Here is a 16,232-nt window from a genome sequence, read left to right as displayed (position 1 = left end):
CAATGCACTGCTTTGTCTCCACAAATGCCTAGAAGCTCTAGGTTGGACCCATTGGGAAGGGTGGAGTTTTGTGGCAGTAATGCTGCCCTGTTGAAACCAGGTGGAGGGGAAGGAGAGAGGTGCCATTCCGGCTTCACTGGGGTTCAGGTATGTTAGTGTTGGTGTTGGATTTTTCACCTTTTACTCTAACACATCTCAAAAGTTTAATTTCTGTCCGGCATGTCAAAATGGCTTCCAGAACAGTTCCTCCTTTCTCAGAAGTGCCCTCCGTGTCATACCCCGTTGGGCTGCTCTTTATCACCATCCAGGGTCTTTGGGCCACCACCAACTTCTCCAACCTGGTGGCCTCTGGGACCTCACCCTCCACCTCCACCATCTGGAAAGATGATTGAAACAGTATGAGTTGACTTATAAAACACGTTTTGTCTTTTTACTTGTTGAGTGTTTGGAGAGGATGCAGTGATGGCACCACAGGGCTTTCAGGTTAGCCTGAGTGAGGACAGTGTAATGTGCTTCCAATTTCTCAGGAAATGAATGAAATGGGCAGTCGTTTCCACCCAGTGAGCTGGGCAACACATGTCTCTGAGAAGGAAAGAGGCCTTATACATGCTGACTCCCTAGGATGTAGCTTGTACAGAGACCATGTGCTGGGCTCTCTGAGGGATGAAACACACCCCTAACTTTATTTCTAGCTAGTTGAGACCTGAACTGTTCACAGATGCTTGATTAGTTATAAAAACTCCTGAACCAGGGCCATGTAGACCTTCCTCAAAGGACAGGATCAGATCTCCCTCTTGTCCTCAAGGGTCACCTGAGGCACCTGAAAAACCCTCTGCCCCTAGTACGGGACATGAGAATGTGAAAGAGTTGAATATAATGAAACCTGTTGCGGATGGTTTGTTTTTCTTGCACACAGTCTATGCAAGTCAGAATCAACTTCCATCCCCCTCCATCTTTTATGAGACCTAGGACATGGTGCAACTCCCATGGGGAATATCAGTTGTGTCTCTACCATGGATGCAGAGAAAGACAAGGTAAATTCTGTTGCCTATTTCAGTTGCAATGCTTTCTGGAAAATTTATCTGACCTTGTCTGGTTTTCTATGCCCTCTGGTATTTTTACTGTTTGATTTACATCCTCACAAGCCTCCAGACTTCTCCAGTTTAAGATCATCATGTTAGCTAGTGCCTCTGGATGCCACAAGTGTGTGGAGGTGGAGGACCACGTGGCTATCACTTTGTGTTTGTGGAAATAACTTGAGGAGAATGACACTTCACTGCACCCTCAAGTCTTCTGGAGCATGGGACACCTTTCTCACTTTCTTTGCATGGGATTATCCTGATTATTTTCATTTTTTTTCCTATTTCAGAGTAGGCCATGAATTTGTTCAGAATGTCTGCTATGAGCCTCGTGACTGGAAAAGATAAAACACTTTCCAACATTATATTGTGTGCTTTGTGCAGTGTTGAGGGTTCTTAGTTAAATTTCAGAACTCATTACTGGTCCTTCTGTGTTGGTCAATGTGCAATAGAGAAGTTCTCCCAAGCTTTGCGCAGTGGCAGTATCATAGCCAATGAGGTTTATCCGAGGCGCGATTATTGCTCATCGAGAATTTCTCCAGTTGTCCCCTAGGTGGAAATACTCTGAATTTTCAGAAGCGGCATGTGTAATCGAAAATGTACGTGGAACTTCAGTCGTGAAGGGAGAGAATCAGTGATTACCTGCAGGGCCAGTAACTCACAGAGTTCTTCAGTTGTATTTATATGAGCAGGTTCAATTGTGTCCCAGGAACAGTTGCAACTGGTACTTTGTCTCATGATGCCTTATGGGAGTTTTACACCTGAAATTGAGACATGTTTCTGTTCATTCTTTTACGTAGAATTTCTACCTCCCTTTTACAATGGGACAAAATAGCTCTGCAATTCATATTGTATTTAAAAGCTGAATTGCCTGTGAATTAAGGTAAACACTCTTAAGACCATGAATGTGCACAGGTAACGTGTTTCTCTCAGAAAACACATTTCTAGGCCCCCTGCAGGACTCCAGGAATCCCCATCTCCTCAAAGGTCTCTGTGCCCTTGCACAGAAGATGTCTTTGTCAGTGAGGGAAGCAGAGTAAGGACATGAATGGGATGGCAATTTGAGCTTTGACCCTGGGGTGGCCCTGAATCTCTGTGTGGTGCTGGGCTTTTCTTTCATTCCTTCATGTTTTGTCTGTTCTCAATGTGTAAGTAAAAAGTCTGCAGATCTGGTGGAAGAGGGGTGTCCTGAACACAGATGCCTGCCTCTCTGGAATACGTTCCTTTATTAGACTGGCATTACTGCCATCAATCTTCAAGAATAGGATTCCTTGGCTTTCTGCATTTGTAACCATGTGCAGTGATGTGTGGAGACAGTAGTTTCTCCTTGTGCATCTGGTACCTTCAGGCTGTAGGTGGGACCTCATAGGAGGTCCTCGTGAGACCTTCAGGTTGTAAGTGGGATCTCGTGGGAGGGTAGAGTTTTCTGGCACTGATGCTGCATTCTACTAGAACCCGTGAATGAACAAGGGGCCAGGTGCTGACACCTGCTTCATTGTGTTTCAGCTCCTGTGGGCGTTCTACTTCTGTCTGTCATACCAACATACCTGTCGCTTCTGTTCTGTAGGTCCTTATGGTTGCAAGAGGACCTCCTCTTTTACCAGGTCCACCCTGCATGCCCTCCCCCACAGATCCCCTTTATCACTGTTCATGGACTCTATAAGTCACCACCAGCTCATTGGTGCCCTCAGTGACCTCCACCTCGACTATTTGTAAGATGATCTGAACAGTATGAGTTGACATGTTCAGCATATTCATCTACTGTCTTGTTGAGTCTCTGATAAGATGTAGAGATGGCCTCACAGGCTTTTCAATGCAAGGGTGCTGCTGACTGAAACACTGTTAAGATTCCTCAAGTTTCTTAGGCCATACATATGTTGGGCTGTGCCTAAGTGTGTGTATCTCTGTGAGACTAAATGCGACGAAAGGTTGTAGATTAGCTGTGTGGCTTCCTTGGCTTCAGCCTGAGTCACACTCTTAGCGGGGAATTCAGGGTTGACCAGGAAATGCCCCTGCTGGACTCCTGTCACCGCAACCCTGAACCTGCTTTCACCACCCTGCCTGAAGGTTTGCATCTCCGACACTTCCCTCACAATTTCCTGAGGCTTTGCGTGTGTTCCTCTTGTCTCAGACCTAATGCCAGCTCTCAGTGGGGAGAGCCTCAACTCAGAGCATCAGCTTTGTGATCTGAGAAGCAGGGATAATGTTGATCTCTGAGGTCAGCGCGATGAAGAGGTGGTTAAGCACATGAGGAATTTGTAAAATATATGGGATGAGTGAGCACTCACCCTTTTCAGCGTGGAAACGAATGTATCTGCACAGAGAAGATCATCAACAGATGTTCATTCAATTTCATGAAACTAAGGGTATAATGCCTGAGGCTGAGAGATTGGCAATTCTAGTTTCAAAGGATACAACAAAGATTCCTGTGTGTTTTCTATTAAAATTCAGGTCCTACTTTACAAGGAAGGAAAAGATAAGTATGAGAATATGGATGTTCAGGGATCTGAAGATAATCCTCTTCCATTACAGGTAGACACACAAATGCACCCTGACAAATATGTGCTCATCCAAGGCCACAGATGTATTGAAGAAGAAAAAACGCATATAGAAGAACAGAAGATCCCTTTGCAATAACTCAATCACTTTGACATAGAGGGCAATCAGTTTGAAATTTGAAGAGCACACTGAACCATTACAAACCAGCTGTGGTTATTATATATTTAGAGATGGTGTCTAATCTACCCCTTGGTCTGAATGCTTTCCCTGTCCACCCCGTCCCCTCCACATTGTCCTTCCTAATATCCCCTAATACACTTGTCATAGTTGTGTTTCTATGTCAGCGTCTGCCTCCAGGAAAATCGACACTCATTCCCCATCAAGTGTACACTTTGGCGTTCTTGTATATGCAGTTAACAAACAGGTAGAATGTATAGTATTGGTGTACGAAGACAGATCATTGTTTGGGGTTGTATTGCCTGGAAGGGACCAATAGTTCCATCTGAGGGGTTGGATACATCCTTTAGGGAGATATGGTGGTGGTTGTTCATGTATAGATTGATGCTCATGAGCACATGGCACATGTGCTAGTTGATGTGGTTTGTGCTGATGAGCAGGGCAGGTGTCTGTCTCCAGGAAAGGGTCTCTTCTGATGGTGAGGAATGGATTCAGGAGACCAGTAAGGAGGCCCTGCATTAATTCAGCTTTTGCGCCCTTGTGCACCTTACCAGCTGCTACCAATAGCACCAATCCAGGTGGCCTCCAAGGGGGCAAATGGCACAATTTTTGTGGCGAGTCACATGGTGTCCCATAAAGCTCCCCCTGAAGCCATATTGAGGCATGGGGAGGGCAGAGGACCATGGTCTGAGAAAGGTTCCTTCAACACAATCCAGGGAGAGTTGGGTGTAAGCATACGGCTCCTTCTACATCAGCCAATCCAATCTACATCAGGGACCCTGAACCCTGTGAGCTTTTTTTTCCTTCCAGCTTAGGGAAGCATCCAGCCCTCCAGCAGCTTTTGGGTCATGGCTGGGCCACCAACGGTAAATGTCTGGCTGTCCACATTCTGCCAGCATTGCTTTAGCAAATGTCAATATGAGCAGCTGCTGTATGGGGGATTCTCCTCCATTTTGATCAGGGCCTGGGAAAAAACATGACGAGAGAGAGAGAGAGACAGGAGTTCCCTGTGCTCCTGGACAGGGCTGCAAGCACAGAGCAGATAGCCTGAAGCCTGGGGAGAGGTGGACAAAGAGGTAAGGAGAGAGAAACTGGATGAGTGATAGGGGAATTGGGCAAGACCTAGAGAGTGAAAGAAAGAAACACAGAGAGGTGTGGTTAGAGAGAAACAGAGACAAAGAGGAAGTACAAGGAGAAAAGTGGAGCCCTGGTCCGGGTATGTGAACGGGGTGAGATGAGCCAGGGGAGAGGGGATGTGTGAAGTGGCTCTGAGTGCTGGGGCCGAAAGGGCTGGTATCATGGGCATCATAGTTTCATAACTCTAAGACTCCAACATCCCTGGGGTCAAGCTCTGCAGAGGCCATTGCAATCGAAAAGATGGGCATCCGTCATTTCTACTGGAATTGTGGGGCTCAGCGTTATGTTCTGTCATGGAGACAGATGTCTTCAGGGAGAATGTGCTGCTCTTTGGCAGCTAAACTCCAGAGCCCGCCCTGTGAGGAGGTGTCCCGGGGTCATCTCCCTCACTGCCCCAGGCCCTGTTGGATTTCCCCCCTCCCCCCCCCAACCAGCTGGCGTTCCTCATGTTCTGAACCCAGGCATGAGACATTGTGTTGCCCCCAGGTTCTGCAGTCTGGACCTGGCAGAGGTGGACTGTTGATATTGATTAAAAAAAATATTTGACAATAAGGTCCATATTCTCCCTCTGGAACGAGCGGTGTGCATCCAAATCGTGGGTTGCTATCCTCCTGTCCACAACCAATCTGAGGATTCCAGAAGGTAGGTGAACCTTTTAAAACACCATAGTCTTCTCTTACCTCATTCAAAGACAATTTCTTTCCCAGTTTCTTTTAATTTTGAAGAGATGGCAATTCCTAATTGAAAGCATAATGGTCCTGTAGGAAATTGACCTACATGAGTGATGGGCATTATTTCATCCATCCGTATCCCTAAAGCACATTTCATTGGAAATATAAGCCATGGATACATGTCATAAATTCATAACAGATGTGTAGCTCCTGTAAGTTGCATTCTGACCTTGTCACATATGTGTCATCAGATATTATTAGTGACTTTTCAGATAAGCTCTAAACATCAAGATGGTCATGTTAGAGAATCTGGTATATATGGAATTTCACAGATTCTAAATTAGGAATGATTTTTCATTTTTAATGTTCCTATTTTTTTCCTTTTGTGAAAGAGCCCGAGCTGGGGATGGGGGAGAGAGTGGGAGATACTGAATCTGAGGCAGGCGCCAGACTCTGAGCTGTCAGGACACAGCGTGACGTGGGGCTCAAACTGATGGACTGCAAGATCATGACCTGAGTGGAAGTCGGACGCTTAACCAAGTAAGCCACCCAAGCGCCCCAGGAATGATAGTTTATTGGCAAAGAAAGAGAAATTAAAGATAGCGTAAAGGATGTCGACTTTTAATTGAAATATTCTTCACACATTTGTTGTATTAGTTTTAGACATACATTGTAGTCCTTCCATATGTCTATAAATTATGTTGTACTTAAGCACAAGTGTAGCTATCCTGTGAAAGTATGCAACAGTATTATTACAGGATTGACTCTCTTCCATTGGCTGTCCCTTGTATCCCTAGGACTCATTCATTCCGTAGGTGGAAGCCAGTATCTCTCTCTCAAAGGTGTCCATTCTTTATCTAACCTAAACACTTAGGTGGTAAACACAATAACCTCTTGTTCATCATGTGTAATTTGGTGGTCTATTTTTCTGGGAACATTGCTTAAAGCATTACAAATGATGCCATTACCTTAATAAATTTGGTTTCATTCTTCACTCACAAGAACGGAGAAGGAAAAGATTTCTTTGTGCCCTAGGTCCTGTCACTAAGACCCTTCCCAGTGTAGAGAACAGGCTTAGTGGCCCAGAGCACCTTCGGTCCCTCAGCTGAGCCACCAGGGTCTTCAACATTGCAGGAATTCCCATGGTGGCCAGCAGAGAGAGCTCGAGCACCACAGACCCAGACGGGCGGGTTCCTCTGCCTGGGCAGTGATGGCCAGTAGAGGGCGCAGCATCGGCTTTTCTGACCCAGGGCACCTCAGAGCAGGAAGGGCTTAGACTGCTCTCAGAGGACTCAGGCCTCTGCTGGTGCCTCAGTACAGAGAGCAGAGCTGCATTTCCAGCAGGTTCTGCCACCCGCCCCAGGGGAGACCTTGGGAGCTTAGCAGAAACTTGGCATCTCCTGAGTCGCCAGAGAGAAGCTGCCTTGTTGTACTGAGTGCTGAGGAGGGGGCGCCGGGTGGCTTCCCTGGTCAAGCTGGTCGCTGAGCTGCACAGGCCTTTGCATTTTCTGGGCTGTTCCCATGTTTCATTCCACCCCTTCCCAGACAGTTTTTGAACAAGACGTATTTTACCAAAGGACTTGTGGATTGAGGGGTCCCACGACATCACCTCATAGATGCAGTCGATGGTTTGTTCCAGATCCAGGCTTGTTTCCGACAAGGAACCCTAACAGAAATTCAGAAGCACGGGAGCTGCATTCAATTAGGACGTGGATACATGAAATGCTCGTCTCACGACCTTCTAGAAGAATGAGCTGGGACCCATGTTCCGAGTCCTGCTGGAACCAGAGACCAAGGTAAGGGCACAAACTGTCCCACACATCATACATGCTTTTTAAAAATGTTCATGGTTATTTTCCCAACTTAGTGAAGTGATTGAAAACTACAGAAAACCTGGTAGGTAGGTGTCATTAACCTTATGTTATCTTTTAATTTAAATACCAGTGAGTGAAGACACAGTGTAATGTTAGTTTCAGGTGTCCAATATAGAGCAACACTTCCACACGTCACCCGGTGCTCATCCCAGGTGAGCACCAGCAACAGCTTCTTAATCCCCAGCAGCTGTTTCACCCATTCCGTCACCTCACTGTGGAAGCCCTCAGTTTGTTTCCTAGTTAAGAGTCTGTTTGTTTGTCATTGTGTCCTTCACCGCCCCCCCCCCTTAAATTTGTCTTATTTCCATGTGTTAGTGAAATCATCTGGTATTTGTCTTTCTCTGACAGGCTTTTTTCACCCAGCATAACATTCTGTCGCTCCTCCAGCTCGTGGCAAATGACAAGATTTCATGTTTTTATGGCTAAATAATATTACATTCCATATACTACATCTCAATTTATTCATCAGTTGATGGATGCTTGGGAAGTTTCTGTAATTTGGTTGTTGTAGAAAATGCTGCTGTAAACATCATGGTGCATGTATCCCTTTGAAGAATTATTTTTGTATTCTTTGAGTAAATACCTCTTAGTGAAATTGCTGGATCTTAAGGTAGTTCCATTTCCATTTTTTTTTTTTATGAATCTCCATGATGTTTTCCAGTGTGGCTGCACCAGTTTGCATTCCTACCCACAGTGCAAGAGGGTTTCTCTTTCCTCACATCCTTGGCAACACCTGCTATTTCATCATTCATTGATTTTAGTCATTCTGAAAGATATGATGTGTTATCTCATTGTACTTTCGAGTTGTGTTTTCCTGAAGATCAGTATTGTTGAGCATCTTTTCATATGTCTCTTGGCCATGTGTATGTCTGCCTTGGGAAAATGTCCATTCGTGTCTTCTGCCCAGTTTTAATCGGAATTTCTCCTTTTTTTGGGTGCTGTATGACTTTATTTGTTTTGGACACTAAGCCTTAATCAGATGTCGTGTGCAAATAGTATTCTGTAGGTGTTTTAGTTTTGTTGATTATTTCCTTGGTGACAGAGCTTTTTATTTTTACGAAGTCCCATTATTTTTGCTTGTGTTTCCCTTAACTCAGGAGATATATCTGCAAAGATGTTTGTACAGCCAATGTCAAATAAGATACTGTCTGTGTTCATTATCCTCTGGGATTTTTATGGTTTCAGGTTTCACACATAGGTCTTTATCCATGTTGGATTTATTTTTGTGTATATTGTAAGAAGGTGGTCCATTGTTGGTCTTGTTTGGTTTTGCAGGTTGCTGTCTAGTTTTTTCCAAAACCATATGTTGAGGAGATTCTTTTTAAGTGTATGTATTTATTTTTTAGAGACAGAGATAATGCAGAAGGGGGCAGAGAGAAATGGGGATTGAGAATCCCACACATGCTCTGCACTGCCCTGAGATCATGACCTGAGCTGAATCCCCAATCACACGCTTTGCAGCCTCCCATGTGTCCCAAGACTATCTTTTTTTTCCATTGGATATACTTTCCTGCTTTATTGAGAATTAATTGACCATATAGGTTTGAGTTCATTTCTGGGTTTCCGTTCTATTGATCTCTGCGTCTGTGTTGTTGTTGTTGTTGTTGTTGTTGTTGTTGATGTTGTTGTTTTTTGCCAGTACCATACTGTTCTGTTCAGTACAGCTTTTTAATATAACCTGATGTCTGTAATTGTGATGCCTCCAGCTTTAGTTTTCTTCTTCAATTTTGTTTTTGCTGTTTGGAGTCTTTGTCGTTCCATACAAATCTTGGAATTATATGTTGTAGTTCTGTAACAAATGTTTTTGTTAATGTGATAGGGATTTCATTACATGTGTAGATTGTTTTGAGGAGTGTAGACATTTTAACAGTATTTTTGCTTCCCATCCATGAGGGTGAAATATATTTCCTTTTCTTTTCGTCCTCTTCCATTTCTTTCATCAGTGTTTCATAGCCTTTAGAGTACAGGTCTTTCACCTCTTTGGTTAGGTTCATTCTAGGTATCTTGGGGTATTTGGTGCACCTGTCAATAGGATTGATCCCTTACTTTCTCTTTCTGTTAATTCATTACTCGTCTATAGAAATGCAATAGATTTCTGTACATTGATTTCTGTATATTGTGATTTGTGGAATTCATATATAAATCCTAGAAATTTTCATTGGAGTATTTCATGGTTTTTATAGAGAGCATCATGTCAGTTCCAAACAGCGAAAGTTCTACTTCTTCCTTGCCAATTTGGATGCCTCATTTCTTTTTTTGTCTGATTGCTGTAGCTAGGACTTCTTGTACTATGTGGAATAATAGTGGTGACGGGTCATCCCTGTCTTGTCCCTGACCTTGGAGGAAACACTTTCAATTTTTCCCCATTGAGGATGAGCTGAGCTGTGGCTTTTTCCTAGGTGACCTTTATATGTGTAGGTAGGTTTAGTCCAAGTCTACTTTGCTGAGGGTTTTTATCATGAATGGATGTGACATTTTGTCAAATGGTTTTACCGCATCTGAGGAAAGCATCATATTGTTCTTATCATTTCTTCTAATACTGTGGTGCATCATGTTGATTGATCGGCGAATGTGGAGCCACCCTTGCAGCCCAAGAATATATCCCACTTGATTATGGTAAATGATTCTATTAATGTATTGTTGACTTTAATTTGAAGGTATTTTAATGAGAATTTCTGCATACATACTCTCAGGCTATTGGTCTGCAGTTTTATTTTAAATTTTTAAACATTTTTTTAAAATGTTTATTTCTTTCCTTAGATAGAGTACATAAAAGTGAGGGAGGGGCAGAGAGACAGAGAGAGAGAATCCTGGCCATGCTCCACACTGTCAATGCACTGTCCAATGTGGGACTGGAACCCACGCCCCGCAAGATAATGTCCTAATCCAAAATTAAGACCTGGACAATAAACCGACTGAGCCACACAGGCGCCCCGGCAGTTTTTGGTTTTAGTGGAGGCTTTATCTGGGTTTGGTATCAGGGCAATGATGGCCTCATAAGATGAATTTGTAAGTTTTTCTTCTTTTTTATTTTTTGTAATCATTCGAGGAGAATACATATTACCTCTTCCTTAAATGGATGGTAGAATTAATCAGTGAAGCCCTCTGCCCTGAACTCTTGTATTGGGGGGAGTTTTTTTTTTCTTATTGATTTGATTTCTTTCTGTTTTCAGATTTTATGTATCTTCCTGTTTCAGTTTTGGTAGTTTTTGTGTTTCTAGGAATTTGTCCATTTTTCTCAGAGTGTCCAATTTGTTGCATATAGTTTTTCATAATATTATCTTCTAACTGTATTTTTGTAGTGTTGACTGTTGTTTCTCCTTTCTTATTTGTGATTTTATGTATTTGAGTCCTTTCTCTCTTCTTTGTGAAAACTCTGCCTAGGAGGTTTTCATGTTGATTACTGTTTTCAAGGAACCAGCCCCTTGTTTCATTGATTTGGTTTAGTGTCTTTTTGGTTTGTATATCCCTCATTTCTGCCTTAATCTCTATTATTTCCTTCCTTCTGCTGTTCTTCTCATTCCTTTAGTTGTAAGTTAGGAGGGTTTGAGATTTTTCTTGCTCTTTAAGGTAGGCTTGTATTGCTATATACTTCCATCTTAGATTGCTTTTGCTGCATTCCAAAAGTTTTTACCAGTGTATTTTCATTTTCATTACTTTCAGTGTATTTTCTTATTGATTTCCTGTTTGACCCATTCATTTCGTAACATGTTATTTAACCTCCCTTTATTTGTGGCCTTTCCCCCTGTGTGTGTGTGTGTGTGTGTGTGTGTGTGTGTGTGTGTGTGTGTGTGTATGATTGTGGTTAACTTCAAGTTTCCTAGCGTGTGGTCAGAAAAGATGCTTGGTCTGATCTCTGTCTTTAGGTACCTGTTGAGGCCTGATTTGTTACCTAGAATGTGATCATTTCTGGAGAATGCCCCATGTGCGCTTGAAAAGAATGTGTACTCTGCCATTTTAGTATGGAGTGTTCTGAATATATCTGTTAAACGCATCTGGTCCAGTGTGTCATTCAAAGCCATTGTTTCCTTGTTGATTTTCTGTTTAGAGGTTCTGTCCATTGATGTGACAGATGTGTTAAAGTCCTCTATTATCATTATATTATTATAAATTCTTTTATGGTTTTGTTGAATGTTTTTGATATTGGTGATTGCATATTGGGTGCATCAAAATTTACAATCATTGGGTCTTTTTGTTTGGTTGTCCCCTTTAGTATGAGATAGTGTCTATCTTCGTCTCTTGTTACAGCTTTATTTATTTTTTTAATGTAAGTCTTAGTTGACATATAGTGCATTCTCTGTTTCAGGAATAGAATCCAGTGATTCATCCCTTACATGCAACACCCAGTACTCATGACAACAATTGCTCTCCTTAATACTCGTCCGCCATCTAGCCCAGCGCCGACACATCTCCCTCTATCAACCCTCACTTTTTTTCCGCTATGGCTAAGAGACTCATGTGGTTTGTTACCACTCTTCTCTTTTCCTGCCCCCTTCCCATATTTTCATATGTTTTGTTTCTTAAATTCCACATGAGTGAAATCATATATGTGTCTTTCACTGATTGATATATTTCACTTAGCATAATACATTCTAGGTCCATCCATATCGTTGCAAGTGGCAGGGTTTCGTTCTTTATGAAGCTGAGTTTCATTTCATTGTATATATGTATGTATATTTGTATGTATATATGAACATACACGTGAGTACATATGCAAATACATGCACACACACACACACACACACAAGTTTATACCTTCATCCGTTGATGGATACTTGGGCTTTCTCCATAGTATGGCTACTGTTGATAATGCTGCTATAAATATTGGGTGTATGCATTTTACTACTAGGTATTGACCCAAAGGGTACCAAACTACACTCTCGGTTTTGAAGTTTATTTTGCCTAATATAAGTATTGCTACTGGCTTTCTTTTACATTATTGTCATGATAAACGTTTTTCATTCCCTCCTTTTAAATCTGCAGGTGACATATGTCCAAATAACGCTTTGTAAGCAGCATCTAGATAGGCCTTGTTTTGTTTTTGTTTTTGTTTCTTTCTTTTTTTTCTGTCCATTCTGACACCCTATCCTTGTCTTTTGATTGGAGCATGTAGTCGATTTACATTCAGAGTAATTATTGACAGGTATATATTTAGTGACATTCTACTAGTTGTTTTCCATTGTTTCTTGATGTTTTCTCTGATCCTTTCTTGTCTGTAACACTTTTGGTCTTTCATTTCCACTCCAAGAGTCTGATTTAAATATTCTTTTCTTTTGACTGGTAGTACATTTCTTTACTTATTTTTATATTTCTTCTTCGTTAAAATTTAAGCCCCAGTTAGTTACCTTATAGTGGAATACAGTTTCAGGATTAGAATTTAGTGATCCATCAGTTACAAAATATATCCAGTACTCATTCCAAGTGCCCCCCGGGTGCCCATCACCTATTTAGCCCACACCCCTATTCAGAAACCTTCCTGGAGTCCTGAGCTTCTTCCCTCTATTTAACAGTTTCTTATCGTTTGATTCCTTCTCTGTATCTTATTTTTGCTTTCCTTTCACTATGTTCATCAGTGTATTAAATGCCACAGATGAGAAAAATCATATGATGTGTGTCTTTCTCTGACATATTATGGTTAGCATAATAAAGTCTGGTTCCATCCACCTTGTTGCAAATAGCAAGATTCCACTCTTTTTGATTGCCGAGTAATATTCCACTGTATGAATATACCACATCTTCGTTATCCATTCATCTCTCAATGGTCATTTGGGCTCTTTGCATAATTTAGCTATTGTTGATAATCCTGCTATAAACATTGGAGTGCATGTGCCTCTTCGAGTCAGCGTTAGTGTGTCCTTTGGATAAATGCCTATTAGTGCAATTGCTGGGTTGTAGTGTAGTTCTCTTATTGTTTCTTGTAACGAATCTCCATACTATTTTCCAGAACGGCTACACCACTTTGCATTCCCACCAGCATTGCAAAAGCATTCCCTTTCTCTGCATTCTTGCCAACATCTGTCGTTTCCTGAGATGTTAATTTTAGCCATTCTGATAGGTGTGAGGGGATATCTCATTGTGGTTTTGATTTGTATTTCACTTATGATGAATGAGGTTGAGCATCTTTTCATGGTATGACCAATCTGGATGTGATCTTGTTAAAGTGTCTCTTCATGTCTTTTGCCCATTTCTTCACTGGGTTATTTGGTTTCTGGGTGTTGAGTGTGATATATTCTAGATCTGGAAGAATGCTGATGTTATTTTGATAGGAATTACATTGAATTTGTCCATTGTTTTGGGTAGTATTGATATTTTAACAATATTTGTTCTTCCAATCCATGAGATGGGATGTTTTTCCATTTCTTTGTGTCTTCTTCAACTTCTTTCATAGATGTTGTATGGTTTGTTCTTTTATTTTTTTAATGTTTATTTATTTTTAAGAGAGTGAGCGAGTGAGCAAGAGCCCGTGAGCAGGGGAAAGGCAGAGATAGGGAGACACAGAATCTGAAGCAGGCTCCAAGCTCCAAGCTGTCAGCACAGAGCCTGTCACAGGACTCAAACCCACAAATGTGGGATCATGTCCTGAACTGTGGTCGGCACTTAACCGACTGAGCCACCCAGGCACCCCTCTATTGTTTGAATGTACTGATCTTTTACCTCTTTGGTTAGATTTACCCCTGGGTATTTTATGCATTTCTGTGCAGTTGTAAATTAGATCAATTCCTTAACTTTCTTTCTGTTGATTCATTATTGGGGTATAGAAATGCAATCAACTTCTGTATATTGATTTTATATTCTGAGACTTTCCTGAATTCCTGTATCAGTCCTAGAAGTTTTTTGGTGGAGTCGTTTGGATTTTCCACGGAGAGTATCATATCTGTGAGGAGGGAAATTTTGACCCCTCCTTGCCAACTTGGACACCTTGTAATTCTTTTTGTTGTCTGATTGCTGAGGCTAGGACTTTCAACAGAATGGTGAATAACAGTGTTGAGAATGGACATCCCTGTCGTGTTCCTGACCTTAGGGGGAAAGCTCTCAGTTTTCCCCATTGAAGATATTATTAGCTGTGGGACTTTCATATCTGGACATTCTCACATTGAGCCACGACCCTTCCATCCCTCCTTTCATGAGGTGTTTTTTTCCATCAAGAAAGGATGCTGCTGCGTTTTGTCAAATGTTTTTCTGCAACTATTGAGAGGATCATGTGGTTGTTATCCTTTCTTTTATCAACGTGATATATCACATCAGTTGATTTGCAGATATTGAGTCGGTTGTGCATCCCAGGAATAAAATCCACTTCATTGTGCTGAATAATTCTTTTAATGTATTTTTGAATCCAGTTTGCCACTTTTTGTTGAGATTTTTTGCATCCATGGTCATCAGGGAAATTTGTCTCTAGTTTTCCTTTATAGTGGGGTCTTTGTTCAGTTCGGACTCAAGGCCATGCTGGCCTCATAGAATGAGTTTGGAAGTGTTCCCTCCATTTTTCTGCCCATGACCTTATCTTGTTCTTTCATTTGGGATGCCTCCCTCTTGTGTTGGAATTTTGGTTGAGTATTTGCCATCTCTGTGTTACCAAAGCTCATTGTGTTACCTGCCTATGAGTTGAATGGTTTTATGAAGAGGAGGTCATCCAATGTCCAGGGCCTGGCACATCACGGAGTGTCTGTGATGTGTGTCGCATGCACTATTTTTTGTGTTCTGGCTGCACTATCCTTCAGGTCAGTTGTATGGGAAAGGTAGGGTCCTTGGCTAGAATGTTGTGAGTCTTACCGAGGTCGCAACTGGGATCCCTGGAAACTGCAGTACAGTCAGAACTGGGTTCACTGCATGGTGCAGTGCGCGGGCACTGGGTTCACTGGAGGGGGCAGTAAGTAATCTGAGGATTCCAGAAGGTAGGTGAACACTGTAAAACACTCTAGTCTTCTCTTACATCAAATTCAAAGACATTTTCTTGCCCCAGCTTTCTTTTAATGCTGAAGAGATTGCAATTAGTAATTGAAGGCATAATGGTCCTACAGGATATTTACCTATATGACTGGTGGACATTATTTCATCCATCCGTGTCCCTAAAGCACGTTTCATTGGAAATATTAGCCAAGGATACATACTGTAAATTCACAACTGATTCACAGCTCCCTGTAAGTTTCATTCTGACCTTGTCACATATGTGTCATCAAAGATATTATTAGTGACTTTTCAGATAAGCTCCCCACATCAAGATGGTGATGTTAGAGAATCTGGTATAAATGGAAATTCACAGGTTCCAAATTAGGAATTATTTTTCATTTTTAATGTTTCTTTTTTCTTTTTTTGAGATAGCCCGAGCTGGGGAGGGGGGAGAGAGTGGGAGATACCGAATCTGAGGCAGGCTCGAGGCTCTGAGCTCTCAGGACAGAGCCTGACGCGGGGCTCAAACTCATGGACTGCAAGATCACGACTTGCGTCAAAGTCGGACGCTTAACCGACGAAGCCACCCAAGCGCCCCAGGAATGATAGTTTATTGGCAAACAAGGAGAAATTAAAAATAGTGTAAAGGATGTCTATTTTTAATTGAAATATTGTTCACACATTTGTTGTATGAGTTTTCGGCATACATTGTAGTCATTCCATATGTCTATGAATTATATTGTACTTAAGCACAAGTGTAGCTATCCTGTGAAAGCATGCAACAGTATTACAAAATTGACTCCATTACATTGGCTGTCCCTTGTATTCCTAGGACTCATTCATTCCATAGCTGACGCCAGTATCTCTCTCAAAGGTGTTCATTCTTTATCTAACCTAAGTATGTTGGT

The 16,232-nt window shown here is 41.9% G+C and overlaps 1 pseudogene; it reads left to right on the top strand.

Annotated features, from left to right (window-relative positions):
* Positions 1–1,544: 1,544 nt before the first annotated feature.
* On the top strand, positions 1,545–1,697 carry LOC125159599 (uncharacterized; annotated as a pseudogene).
* The last annotated feature ends 14,535 nt before the right edge of the window (positions 1,698–16,232 follow it).

Source organism: Prionailurus viverrinus, unplaced genomic scaffold, assembly GCF_022837055.1.
Source record: "Prionailurus viverrinus isolate Anna unplaced genomic scaffold, UM_Priviv_1.0 scaffold_52, whole genome shotgun sequence".
NCBI lineage: Eukaryota > Metazoa > Chordata > Mammalia > Carnivora > Felidae > Prionailurus > Prionailurus viverrinus.
The sequence above is the reverse complement of the archived record's forward strand: the minus strand, read 5'-3'. Positions and strand labels throughout refer to the sequence as shown.